A 14,355-nucleotide genomic window follows, 5' to 3' on the forward strand; every position below is an offset into this window, starting at 1 on the left:
GTGTTGTGTACCGTGTGTGTTGCGCTGCGAGAGGAAAAAGTCCCCGCCCCACCGCAGCGGAGGCGGACAGCACCTTGTCCGCCGCCTTCAGCCCCGGGGAGGGGCTGTGAGGGAAGTAGAGGCTGGGCAGGCCCGGGAGAGCTCCTCCCGGGGGCCCCCTGCAGCCTGGCTTCATTTGGGGCAAGCCTCTGGCCTCCAGCCCCAGCCTTTTCTCAGCCCCTATGCTTGTAGCACCCGCCCCTAGCCGTGGGAGGGAGCTCCTCTTCCCTCGGGTCCCACGCAGGAGAGAGGGTGTTAAAAGAGGGATAGCAGAGTAGCCATGTCCCAAGCAGCAGTGCAGACACTGCTTCAAAACAGCCTTTGCTGTGCCCTTCCAGGTCCCTCTGTTCTCACTTGGGCCCTGCGCACTTCACCATCGCGCTCACCTGCGTTGGGGCCGCGAACAGGGCCTGTTGCCCCTGCCCCTGCCCCACAGGCGCACGCAGAGGCAAGGATCGCCCGGGTGGTGTGGACTGGAGAAGGAACTGAGAAAGGAAGGATCCCAGAAAAGCAGACAAAGAGCAACCAGGATGTGACATTGCTGCAGGGAAAAATGCTCAGGTAGAAAATGCTCTTAAAAGGAGTATCCAACAAAATAAAGCCAGTCTCTCAGCAGGTTGAAAATAAGCATGGGGAAATGAACCGGAGAGTTAAAAATACAGCTGGAGAGAGAAGGGAGGAAAGGAGTGGGATATAGTAACTGTTTCTTAAGAGAGTGCTGACTTTGAAAGAGAGGTGGATAACCAGTGTTTTGGGGTTGTTGGGGGTTGGGGTTTTTTTGCCATTTCTAGCAACAACACAATTCTGAGCTTTTGTTCCAGCTCTGAACAGGAAATAATGCTGTATTCCTCTTTGGATTCAAACCCCTTTGCACGAAGTAGATCACACCTGTTTTCCTTTTCAGAGAATTTTGTAGCTAGGGTGTGGTGAGCTGTGACCTGCCAAGGAGCCCGACTGCTCATCTCATTCCTGTTTGATAGAATGACATCATAGGCCTAGAACAGCATTCTCAGCCAGGGTTTCACAGCATGAGGTGTGAGGAGATAAGCAAATAAGTGAAGGCTTAGGCGTGTCCCTGCCTGGCTGATTCCCCACCCCCACTGCCCAGTCCCTCTACAAGGAAGTAAACACTGATATATTTATATATTATATAGACTGTTATCTATATCTAGCATACTTACCCAAATTCAAAACAGCTCTGTATTTAAGGTGACCCCCCAGTAATTAGATTCTGTATATGGAAAAATTATAAATTTGTTATAATTTTCCATGTATAAAATCGGAGGGTCATTTTCCAGTTGCTACCAGCCCCACCGCTGCAGCTGAAGTGGGGAAGGTGGGAGGTGGGGGCAGGTTACTGGACAGAGCTAGGGCCAGAGGGTAAGCAGCAGGGAAAGGGAGCAGGTAGAGGGGTGGAGGTGGTAGCAGTGGGGGTGGCAGGCTGCAACTGCAGCCCTGACTCCAGGTCACAGCTGAAGTCAGAGCTGTAGCAGGTCTCCCTCTCTCCCTGCCCCACCACTTTGTACTTGAATCCAAGACAAACTGCTTTTTCCCCCCATGTTAAATGGAGAAAAAAACCCTCATTTTGGATTTGAGTAAATACAATAAATTAGTTTTTGAAGTTCACAGACGTTATGGACGGGTTCCTTGAGTCCAATGTAGAGTGCCTCAAGTCCAAAAAGGTTGGTCTAGAAGGAATCTCCTGCTTCATGAAGCCCAAGTCCTTGTCAAAGACAACCGCATTTTACACAACCTCTTTGATAAACTGGTCAAGTTCCATCTTAAAACTAGTTAATCTTTTGTCTCTAGTTTTTTGTTCTGAATCTCAGTCCTGTGATGGCTAGAAACTTTTTACCAATTTGCAGCCTGTATCTGTGCACAGCTGGTTTATGTCTATTTGGTTTTGTGCCAATATTGTCCTTCAGCTTGAATTGTTCTTTTTCCTAGGTGTTTACCCCCTGGGTGTATTTATAGACAACTTTTTTCCTTGCAGCTAATTAAGTCAAGTTTTTCCAATATCTTCTCACAAGATAGACCATCCACTTCTCAAATTATTTTAGTATACCTTCTCTGTACCTGATCAAATTTGAATTCATTTTTTCTATAACCTGCATGACCACAATTGTACATAGTATTTTAAATGATGTCTCGCAGGACCTGGTACAATGCTATTAATACTTCCCTACCTGTCCTGGGAATACCTCACCTCTTACATCCTAGAATCACATTTGCTTTGTTTCATGGCTGTTACATTCATAGACAGCTTGTAATTGACCAGTACACATACAGGCCTTATGTTTTCTCTGTAATTTCCAAAAGATGAGCTCTCAAACTGATAGCTCAGTATTTTGCTATTAGTTCCCCAAATGCCTGACCTTATACTACCAAACTTTCTATTCCAAGCCTTCAAGGTTGCCCAGTTCCTCCTGTATGGTACTTTTACCCTTCTCATCATTGACAGTGCCTCCCAATTTTTTGTCATCAGCACATTTAATTAGTAGATTACTTTCTGTGCCAAGGTCATTAATTAAAATATTAAACAAGATTGGTCCCAAAGCTGATCTTTGAGGAATTCCACTATTAAATGTCAGTCAGCAAGATAGTTCTTTTTCAAACATGAACTGTTGTCATCTCCTTTTTTACCAGTTTTTAAGCTATTTAATAATCTCCATCTTCTCCAGTTTAAACTAATAACTTTTCATGTGGAACTGTAATAATGGTTTTAATGAAGTCTAGACATATTCAATCAATTGTATCTCCTTTTATCAAACAAACAGATTGGATTAGTCTAGTGTAAATCTACCTTTGGTAAATTTATGTTGTATTTGATCCTATTTTTTATTCATTTTCATGCCTTTACTTATTTTTCCCTTCAAAATTTACCTAATGTTATAGTCAAATTGGTGGGGTTGTAGTTCCCCAGATCTCTTTTTTTCACAATTTAAGTACCATATCAAGTATCAGTACTATATTTGCTATTCTCCAATAACACAAGGCTCGATAGGTTTATTAAAAATCCTTGCTACCTGACCTGTGATCTAATGTGCTAATTTATTCCAGTACTGGCAGGGAGATTATCCCATTCCACCTATTTCTCTCCAGTTAAGCACATAAGGTTCAGCCAGTTTTGTTTTTGCTTCTGATGGGGTCATTTCCATTTCCATACCGTCATTGTAATTTTCCATCCTACCTTTGCTCCTGTGATGGACTGCATGCTTTGTAGTTAATAAAAATATCACAATATTCACGTTGTTATAATATTGTATGGCTCTGGTTACCTTCTTAGCCTGTGTACAGAGAAGGAGGATTTAAGTGCCAAAGCTGGCCACAGAAGAGAAGACATGGCCCTTTAGCATCAGCAGTTGGGAATGGCTGTATTGGCTTATCAACACAGGTGAGATGGCCAGTACCCAGAAGTGGGTGGGCAGATAAACATGGCAAAAGGGAGAACAGGCTGGAAAAAGTAGCCTGGCAAGTCTTGGACCAGTAGAGTCTGGAGGGATGAGAGAAGCTGGAAGAGCAATGGGGAGCTGGAAAAGACTGGAAGGGAATAGCTGAGTATCTTTGGCGGTGGTCAAGCTGTGCAGGCTAGATCAGGAGTGGAGAGACTTTGGAGTTAGAGGGACCTTGGCTGGCTGGCCATTGTCTCATTACCAAAGAGACTATTTTGTGCTACTTGGAACAGTGAGTTACACTGGGTCACCCCAAGAGGAGGTGAAGTTTTGTCTCTTGGGAGCAGAACTGGATGCTAGTTCCTTGGATAAGGGTTACAGAGAACCTGGGAGGCTGAGGAATCGCACGGCCAGGGTCGCAGAATGGAAAAATGCTCAGGCTCCCCCATTGTTCTAGAAACCAAGCTTGAGCTAGCTTCAAGGTGTACTAGAGACCAGACAAGACTTCCTGAGCAAGCACCCCCCAGCACTCCATGACAGTATCAGTCTAATTTTCCATCCAGCCTTTGGCCTGATATATAGTATCACCATTCTTTAAAATGTAGGCAAAACATTTTGGGTTTTTGGCCATTCTAATACTGTCATTTAATTTCAGTACCATCACCACTATAAAGCCACTCTTTCATCTTTCTTTGCTCACTTTTTTTTTTTATATGCCTGAATAATCTTTTGCCATTTGTTTTAATCTGCAGTTTGTAACTCAGCTTGGCTTTTGGCACTTCTCCCTTTTTTTCCCCTGACATTTTCTAACCAGTAACAAATAGCTATCTCTGCTGATCAACAGGGATCCAGATGTTACATATCCCATGGAAAAATATGGATTTTACCCTTTGAAGTGAGAAACTGTGGGTTTCCCCTTGCAGGTTGGCAGAGTTCTAGCCTGCAAAGAGATGCCTGCAGCTGGGGGAAGTGGGGGGAAGGTGATCAGAGATAAGGGGTACCACGTGCATGTGAGCATGCACACACACACGGGCAGCAATACAGCCAGGCAGGGTGGTGGGAGCAGCCCTAGCAGCTAGATGCAGGTAAATCTATGGGATGGGGTGGGGTTGGAGGGCCAGGGCTAGGGGACTGTGCCTTTGCCATCAGGGCCAGGGGCTGAGCTCTGGCAAGCCTGATCTGGCCCTGCAGATCAAGGGGCTCCCTGATGGCACAAGGGTGGTCCGGGCACACCACAATTTGGTGCACAGCTCCGATGGCACATGGCCAATCCGAGCCATAAGAGCCAAGCTCTCGTAGACCCACAGTGGCCCTGCACCACTGGGGGAACCCCCACAATGGCACTGGGGCAATCTGGGCACCCCCATTGGCAAGGTTTTAGAAGGGTCATGGGAGGGCAGGCACACGTTCCCCCAGTTTTTTGCATCAACAGCAGGGCATGGGGCTGCAGCCTGGCCAGACCAACATTGTGCAGGAGCCACCTCCAGGGCCCAGTGGGCAGGACCCAGCACAGGAGGGCAGAACAGGGCAGGGAAACTCAGTGATGCCGCCACTGGGTGCCCTGCATCAGCCATGCTGGCATGGTAAGTCACCCCCTGTCATCCTAGCACTGGTGGTGCCAGCACTGAGTCTCTCTGCCCTGCTCCACCCTCCCATGCCGGGTCCCACCTGCTGGGCCATGGAAACAGCTCCTGCCAAATACTGATCTGGCCAGGCTGCAGCTCCGCGTCCTGTTGTCAGCACAGAAATCTGGGAATGGGGAATGTGCCCCCCCCCCATGATCCCTTCGACACAGCACCAGTGGACATGCATGGACCGCTCCTGTGCCAGCAGGGGGCTCCCCCAATGGTGCAGGGCCAGTTTGGGCTCGGCAGAGCTTGGCCCGGGGTTTAAACTCCCTTCCCCACCTCAGTGCGCAGACCCCAAGCTGGGGCGTGGCCACATCCCCTGCTTTCCTCGCTAGCAGCGGGGGTGGCAGTAGCCCAGCAGGGACTTCCCCCCGCCACCCTGAGGCAAACCCCAGCTGACAGCCTGATGGTTCAGGGGGAAGAGCCAGGTCTGCCTGCTCATCTTGCTAGGCAGCAAGGGGAGTGTATGTGTGTGCCTGGCTGTGGGGCAGGGGTGGCAGTGGTGACCTGAGAGCAGCAGAGAATGGAATCAAGCCCTGTGCCTCACTGGCAGCATGAGGGACCTGCAGCTGGCAGGGAAAGCATCATCGGGCAACCTGTGCATGAAGCAACTCTGCAGCATCAGGTTCTGGGGCCCCAGCGCGTGCGGGTGGTGGCCAGTCAGGCAGCAGCACAGAGGCACTGCTGCTGCAGCTATTGGCAGGTGCCTTGGCAGCTGGACTGGCTGTGTGGGATGAGCCCTTCATGCCCATGGACACGAAACCAGCTCAGGCAGCAGCAGGCACAAAGAGCGTGTCCTGCATGGCCAGTCCGGCCTACCAGGGCACCTGCCCAGAGCTGCAGCAGTGTTGCCTGCATGCTGCTGCCTAGCCAGCTGTTGCCTGTGTGCGTTGGGGTCCCAGGACCATTAGGGCATGTGCCTTGCTCTTCCTCTTCAACCTCCTGCTTCAGCAGAACTGCTTTACGCACAGGTTGCCCCACACTGCCTCCCCTGCCAGCTGCAGGTTCCTCATGCTGCCGGCCAGGCACGGGGCTCGCTCCAGCTCTCTGTCCCTCGCAGGTCACCGCTGCCATCCCCACCCCCAATCAGGCACATACATACAGCCCTACCCCAGCTGGACCAGCAGGTGGACCCAGCTCTTCCCCTGGAACCATTAGTCTGTCATCCGGGGTTTGTCTGGGAGAAGCAGTCCCTCACATGCTGTTACCCCCCACAACATACATTCCACACTCAAACCCTGCAGCAGACCTGATGTGCATCCACGTGCACACCATCAGCACCACCTTTATGGCACTCAGGAAGCAAGTATGGTACCTGCACACCCACCACTGCATGCATGCACGTGTACATTCATCCCCCAGATACGCACATGTGCACACCCCCCCCCCCCGAACCATGCTTGGAAACATGCATGTGCATACGCATGCTCACACACCCACATGCAGACCCCTCTCCAGACCCATGCACAGATGTGCACACACTCATTCAAACAAATACACCCACACATCCCCCACATGCACACACATACAACCTCTATGCTCCCCCACACCCCTCCATATATACACACATACTCCCTGCACACACACCCACTGCCCCCCCACACACACACACATACCACCCAAATCCTCCCTTGCCTAATCACACAGGCTGAGCATTCCCCACAGCCCATCTCCCCCTGCCTCCTTTCTGCTCCCCCCCTCCCCCACCCGATGCTTCACTTCAAAACAGAAAATGAAGTGGGTCCGACTAGCTGCCCACTCCTTTCCCAGGGAGGTTTGCAGCCTAGGCTTTGCCAGCTGCCCCTGCAAGAGATCTGCTCACCCCTCTCCTCTCATCTTTGCCAGCCTCAAGCCTCCTTAGGCCTAGCTAAAGCTGATAAAGTGGTGCTGATGAGACAGAGGCTGAGCCTGGCTGACTCAGAGCACCTGGGGCAGGCTGAAGATGACCTTCCTCACACTTCCCCCTTCAGCCAAAAGGTCGCTGGAGAGCTTGGGTGCAAGATTTAGCATTGCAGTAGCTAGCAACAGTCATTTGGTTGGGGAAGAAGAGGGGAGAACAGAGGTAGTAAAGGTGCAGGGCAGGAGCAGCTAGTGCCTTGACAGCTGATGCTTTGGGACTCAGGCTGGGGTGTCATGCAGGCCATGGTGGAGGTTTAAAGCACCCCTCCCCCTGGCCTCAGCGTGCTAGCTCAGGGCTGGAGCCTGGCTACACCCCCTCTGCCCAAGTAGGGATTGGGGAAAAGCGTTTGGTGCTTCAGTCCCTTCCCTTTGGCAGTATCTGGCAGGCTGGGATGTGTTTTTTATTGCCCCCAGCTTCTGGCCTGAGCCACTGCAGGTATGTGGCTGCATTTCCTGAATCAAAAGTGAATGTGTGTTCACTTCTCAATTTATCTCTGAAGCTTTGATTAATCTGCAAAGACTGAATCAATTCAGCCTTGACTCTCTGTATTTAGCCCTTGAGCTAAGGCTAACCCACCCACCCTGTGAGGGGGACAGGGTCTTGCAAAGCATCGTGGGATGCTGGGGGACTTGGAATGCTGGGGTCTTGCAAAGCATCTTGGGATGCTGGGGGACTATGAGTTAACTTAAAGCTGGAGGGGATCTTGGACAGAAGTTCAATAAACTGTTTTGACCTAAATCAGTTAAGTCTGATACTACATCCGTTCAGGTTATCTTAAACTGGTTTCAGCCATTTTGAAAACAGTTTATGTGCACTGAACTTCTGTTGTGTTACATATTTGAACCAGTTTCTGATCACTTATACTGGTTTATGTGTAATTTTTGTCCTTAACCTATATAAGAATTTCGCCTCCTTAAATAGCAATATCTGGTAGTATTAATTTCTCTGGAAATCTTACAGAAATCTCTCCGTATAGGAATCCAGTAGATTGGATTTCTATATGAAGGATCTCTAAATGACCTCAGTCCTACCACAGTAGAACCACTTTCCTTCTTCAAAATGATTTTGAGCTCAAGAGTTGCTGTTTTATCATACTCTTTCTTGGCACTACCAGTCTTATTTTTTGGCTATCTTGCATATAATGAATATACAATGCTACTCCATAGAATCATAGAAGTAGGGTCGGAAGGGACCTTGTAGATCTTCAAGTCCGACCCCCTGCCTGGGCAGGAGGGAAACTGGGCTCAAGTGACCCCAGCCAGGTAGGCATCGAGCTGCTTCTTAAAGACCCCCAGAGTAGGAGCCAGCACCACTTCCTTTGGAAGTTGGTTCCAGATCCTAGCCGCCCTAACTGTGAAGTAGTTCCTACAGATGTCTAATCTGAACCTACTGTCCAACAACTTGTGGCCATTATTTCTTGTTATCCCGGGGGGCGCTGGGGGAAACAAGGTCTCCCCCAAACCCTTCTGGTCCCCCCTAGTGAATTTATAGATGGTCACAAGGTCCCCTCTTAGCCTTCTCTTGTGAAGGCTGAACAGGTTCAGGTCCCGTAGTCTCTCATTGTAGGGTCTGCCCTGCTGTCCCCGGATCATGCGGGTGGCCCCCCTCTGGACCCTCTCAATGTCGTCCACATCCCTCTTGAAGTGGGGCGCCCAGAACTGGACATAGTATTCCAGCTGTGGCCTGACCAGTGTTGCGTAGAGGGGGAGGATCACCTCTTTGGCCCTACTTGAGATGCACCTGTGGATGCACGATAGGGTCCGGTTAGCCCTGCTGACCATGACCTCGCATTGTCAGCCCACGTTCATCTTGGAGTCAATGACGACTCCAAGATCCCTTTCTGCCTCCCTGCTCTCAAGAAGGGAGTTTCCCATCTTATAAGTGTGTTGCCGGTTACTACTGCCCAAGTGCAGTACCCTGCACTTGTCCGTATTAAAACGCATCCTGTTTTTGTCAGCCCAACCTTGCAACCTATCCAGGTCTTGCTTCAGTCTTTCCCTCCCTACTAGCGTGCCTACCTCACCCCAGATTTTGGTATCATCAGCGAATTTGAACAGGTTGCTTTTCACCCCATCGTCCAAATCGCTGATAAAGAAACTGAACAGCGCGGGCCCAAGGACCGAGCCCTGGGGGACTCTGCTGCCCACTTCCCCCCAGGTCGAGTATGACCCGTCCACTTTTCTCTTTTCCTTTCTTTGCTGTGCAGTGCATACTCTTCAATACTACTGTTGTATTTATGATTGCTATTGCACAATCTTGGTTATTTTAATAGTACCTGGTTTCATATCCCACATCAATATTTCCAGTCCCTTCATTTTGTCACTCTTCTTTAGAATAGCAGAAGTGATAACCAAAGTACAAATAACAAGGTCCAGATTAATATGCAAGTGTATAGTTCTAGAAGTAGTTTAGTATGTGTCTGAGATACCATTCGCCAGTGATCAAAGCAACAATTTACAGTGGAGTCTGTAGTTTGCAACTGATATTAACAGTCACATTGTGCATTGTTTCTCATCTTCCAGAGATGAAAGATCGTAGTGTGCAATTTGATGATCTGAAATGGTTTGGTGAAGAGTGTCTTGTTGCCCAAGCTTCTTGAATAAGTTTACAACCCTTTTAGTTATTTCTCAATGATCAAACGCAATTCCCTAGTTCGATTAGGCTCAATCCTTCCAATAACTGTTTTGCATCTACTTCCTACTTCTATCAGTACTAGTAGTCTAATTCAGGGGTTGGCAATTCCTGGCATAGGTGCCAGAGTGTGGCATTCAGAGGCATTTTGCTTGGTACATACACATTGAGGCAGATGATGGGGAAGGGGCCAGGGTTGCACTGCCACAACAAGGATCAGGACTCTCACAGCTCCCCCACTGTTTGCCCCTGGCACGCCAGCATCTTCCAAGTCAAAGTTGTGGGAGTTTTTGGCACTCTGCTCAAATGTTGCTGACCCCTGATCTAATCTTTCTGTCTATTCAACCTCCTGCCCTTTAGTGTTCCTCTATCTGGCTATCATCTATATTTACATGATTTTTTCTGTATTAAAAACAGGCATGGAACCGACTCAACTTTATTCCAATTTTCTTCCTCTATTTCCTGGTTTAAAGCTCTTACCAAGTTTTTCATTCTTGATTCTGCATGACTAGTACCCTGTGTTCTCAGTTGGAGCCCATCCGTTAATGTTCAGATACACCAAAATCTTTCTTTCAGCCCTAATCCTTGAGACTTCTGTTGACCATGGTTTTGTCACTCTTTTACTCTCCTTCTTTAGGGGACAAGAAAATTCTACTAAGGATCACATGAGATTCTAAGATTATGACCTTTGTAAGTGTATCCAATGGAACAAATGTATTTCTTGTAATATTGTTAGGTAGAATAAAACATTAGCATACCTATGGCATGCCAACATATTACAATAGAAACATCAGGACTCCAAGTGAAAAGGCAAAATCTAATATTGTTCTATTATTATATCACTACATTGCACCAAGATTTTATTACCTTTTGAATCATCATTGTGGGATGTTGTTTCATATACCTAAATCTTATTTAGGATCTGGTCCAAGAATAACACCAGAAATAGTGGGTTGCTTTTGAGTGAAGTCATAAAAAAGCCTAAAGTAGCATTATGCTTTAAAGTTGGTAAATGACAAGTAGGAGTACTTCCATCTCATCACTTTCTTTAAATGTCTTTGCTGCAAATTTATTTTTAATAAGTATATGGAAGTAGACATTTTCCCAACAGATTTTTTTTATGTCTGTCTCATGCTGTAAGCATTTTTATTAGAGGGTGCTCAGCTCCATCCCTTTTATGAATTTTGGAATGTTTACATATCTACTCTACATTTCAAATAAATATTAATTTTGGGGCTTACCCTCCAGGTCCAGTAAGTGATGGCAGTAATTTGGGCCCCAATACAGAAACAATTATGAACATGCTTAACTTCATATATAAGTAGCCGCACTGACTTCAATATATAAATCTTGTGTGTAAAGTTAAGCCCATACAAGAACAGGAACTTAGTAAACAGCAGGTAACATAGCCTAGGGATAAGTGAATGCAACTTCCATCCATAGTGCAACCTGTTCAGCCTCTTAATGTGCAACTTTAAACTAGCTAGAGTCCCTGGTGCACACTCCCAGCTCCATGCGTGTGTGAGGAAGCAAGCTGAAGGTTTTGTAAGAACAGCCAAAATCTTGATGACTCAAATATCAGTTAAGCCTTAAATATTCCCTTTTATTTTCATTTTGCTTTATAAAAGTCTTACTTAAGGTTACATATGAACTTGTGTTATCAATTAAAATATAGGCTGTCATTGTGACTAGTAATAATAAAAATAATTAGAAGCAACATAAAATAATTTACAGCAGGTGTGGCCTTTAAGGAACCATGATGTTGCTAGAAAGACACATTACATAATCCCAATGGAAATAATCTTATATCAAAAAGGTCTGTCCAGACTCAAATTCTATATCTAGCATTTTACTACTAAAACATTTGTATATAAGAATTTTTAGTGAAGTCAAAGTTGTTGCTCCCAAACTTTAGCCCTTAACTAATGTTGCTGTAGCAGGCTTGAGATCTAAAATCTTGAAAAACTTATCAAACTCAAGATGACCTAATTTTTTCCAATAAATCTTCTGGGATAAAACATTGTAATGAGCACCTACTTTACTGAAATTTCTACTTAAGATTTGCTCTAGCTTACATGTCTCTCTTTCCTTATGTCTCTCTTTCCTTTGCAGCATCTGGAAAAATTATAACTCAGTATTGCTGATAATGTTTAGAATCACCTTCAAAATACTTATTTCAGTCTGCCACAGATTAAAAGTAACCTGAAATATTCTACACACTTTTTCTTCTCAATGCCCCTTTTTACTATACAAAAGTATAAGGAAGAGGTCATTTAAAAGCACATTATATTTTTTATAGCGGATCTAACTAGTCACTTCATAATTCTTCAGCTAAGGAGCAGAGGATCATCCACATCTGCAGGTTCTTTACACCTTAAATAATGATGTTTGGAGACTACAAATATAGCCTCTGGGGACCTGAAACCTATGAGGTAATAAAGGGTTATCTTAACATGCTTTATAACATTTTAGACTTGTTCAAATAAATCTTAATATATGTCCTGCACTTTTTACAGAAAATAGTTTCCTTTCCATTGGTTGTATTATTGTTTCCAGGTTGTATTAATAATTGGGAGAATAGCCAAATATTTAATAATCTTTTTTTAAAACCCCGTGTAAAGTTTTTAATGTTACATCCATTTCCCTTAAGCTACATGCAGGATGGTTCAATCTGCCCATGATGCAGATTGCAGTCCCTAGCAATATTTCATTCACCAAGGAAACATTACATTAAATATATTAATCAAATTGCTCCTGTTTCTCTTTTTTCTCAGGTGACCCGTATTGTCTTCGACTCATTTTTTCCAAGATAACTAGCATTCCCTGTAAATCTAATACAAATCTAAAACAACCTACAAATGGACTTAAGCAACACACACTAAAAAAAAATAAATTATTTGGGACCTGGAAAATCTCACAACAGAAAAAAGGAATCTTGTATGCTTCCCCCAAAATAATTATATATCAAATAAAAGTTAAACACAGTTATACAAAATCTTTCAATTCTATTAAATAGACCGATATAAGATATATAAGAATTCATTTATAACATTAACAACTAAAAGTAATAAACTATCAAGAAGAAAATAAGGTTTGCTCACATACCAGTCTTCTCTTTCAACCATTTTTTCCCTGGTGATGTCTTAAATAAGCAGACAGTGCTCTTCGACATAGGTGTACAGCAGGTCAGTTTGTAATGCTGCTTTCACAGCAGACTCCTCTACATAATAACCTCCTTTATCTTGTAACATCCTCAAAAAGGGGACAGTGATCTCAGCTGTAGATTGAGAAAAGCCTCAGGGGCAGTCAAGTTGTATTATTTAACTCTCACTTGAAAAATGGAAAGTGCTCTTTTGAAATTGAAAATCTCCTTGCTTTTTTTTAGTCAGGAATTTGGCCTACCCTAAAGTATCCAATCTGACTTAAAGGGAATGAAACAACTCCACAGTTTTTAAAAACTTGACATGCATGAAGAACAGTTTCCTAGTGGTATTGGGAAAAGTATATATAATTATAAACAAAAAAATTCTGGATGTGCTCAATAGCAATCTAGGATTTTGGCAGAGTTTTATTTTGAGCCTTAAAATTTTCCACTATGTAAGAAGGTAGAAAACACAACACATTGGTGTATTTTCTAATGACAGAATAATGATTGTTGCTTTGTTTATAGTGAATGGTCTAAAATTTGACTCTAAGGAGATCAGGAAGAGAGAGGAGCAAGGCTTCAGGAATTATTAGTTGTATGTACATTCAATTTTTCCTGCAACTGACATACTGTAGTGTCTGCAGCTGTACAGTAAAAATGCTTTGATTTTTATTTCTTTCATTTATATTTTGTCTATCATTCTGATATCGGGGCAAAAATTACAATCAATAGGTATTTCCAACAATTGATATACATCATGCTTGCCTCTAGTTTTTACCCGTCATACCTGATGACAGGATAATTCTTCTTGCTAGAGACTCAAATAAGAAAAAGTCAAGGTGGACAAATGTGACCTGCTATGCTTTTCAAAAATCAAAATAATGGAATGTGCCAGTTGTTCCTGTACGTGGCACACTTAAGAAATCAAATATTAAGGGAGCTAGGTTTTGTAGACTGAACACAGGACTGTGCAAGCAGTGTTGACTTCTAATCTTAGCTGTGTTACAGATTTATGTGACATCCTTGGGCAAATCATTTAACCTTTCCATGAGCTGTCTGCAGCTTTTACCTCTACAAGATCAGAGTAATGCAAAACTAGCCTGTTATTTAAATGATGCATTTAGGAAATGCAAATCACATCAGATGTAACTAGGGTTTTTTTATCAATATTTTTCCCCAGTGGACTGAATGGGCAGTGCCCGGTCCATCTGTGGGCCAAATCCAGCCAATGGTCCCAATCTGGCACCCAGGGCAAACGTGACAGGAACCATCCAGCCGTGTGAAGCAAGGCAGCCTAGCCCCAACTGCTCCCATGGGGGAAGAGGGTATGGCCCAGCCTCAACCCAGCCCGGGGCGGGGGGGGACGGACATGATCTGGCCCCAACACAGCCTCACAGGCCCCTATCCAGCTGCAGTGGGGGAGGGCTTAGTTCAGCCCCATGCGGGGAAGGAGATGTGGCCAGGCTCCAACCATCTGTGCAGGGTTTGGGAATTTGGCAGGGGGGAGGGTGGCCACATTTATTGCCACTGCTCCCCTGCTGCCAAATTTCCTGAACCCTGGCGTACCCTACAGGCCAGATCTGAGGACTCTATAGGCCACATTTGGCCCACCAGCCAGAG

At 45.3% G+C, this 14,355-nt stretch overlaps 1 long non-coding RNA gene across 1 annotated transcript; it reads left to right on the forward strand.

Moving 5' to 3' along the window:
- The first annotated feature begins 1 nt into the window (after window position 1).
- Window positions 2–12,569, forward strand: LOC109281348 (uncharacterized). Its single transcript, XR_002087962.2, has 3 exons — window positions 2–600; window positions 11,890–12,022; window positions 12,365–12,569. It is a non-coding gene; the product is annotated as an uncharacterized LOC109281348 (long non-coding RNA).
- Window positions 12,570–14,355: the final 1,786 nt, after the last annotated feature.

Source organism: Alligator mississippiensis, chromosome 4 (assembly GCF_030867095.1).
Source record: "Alligator mississippiensis isolate rAllMis1 chromosome 4, rAllMis1, whole genome shotgun sequence".
Lineage (NCBI taxonomy): Eukaryota > Metazoa > Chordata > Crocodylia > Alligatoridae > Alligator > Alligator mississippiensis.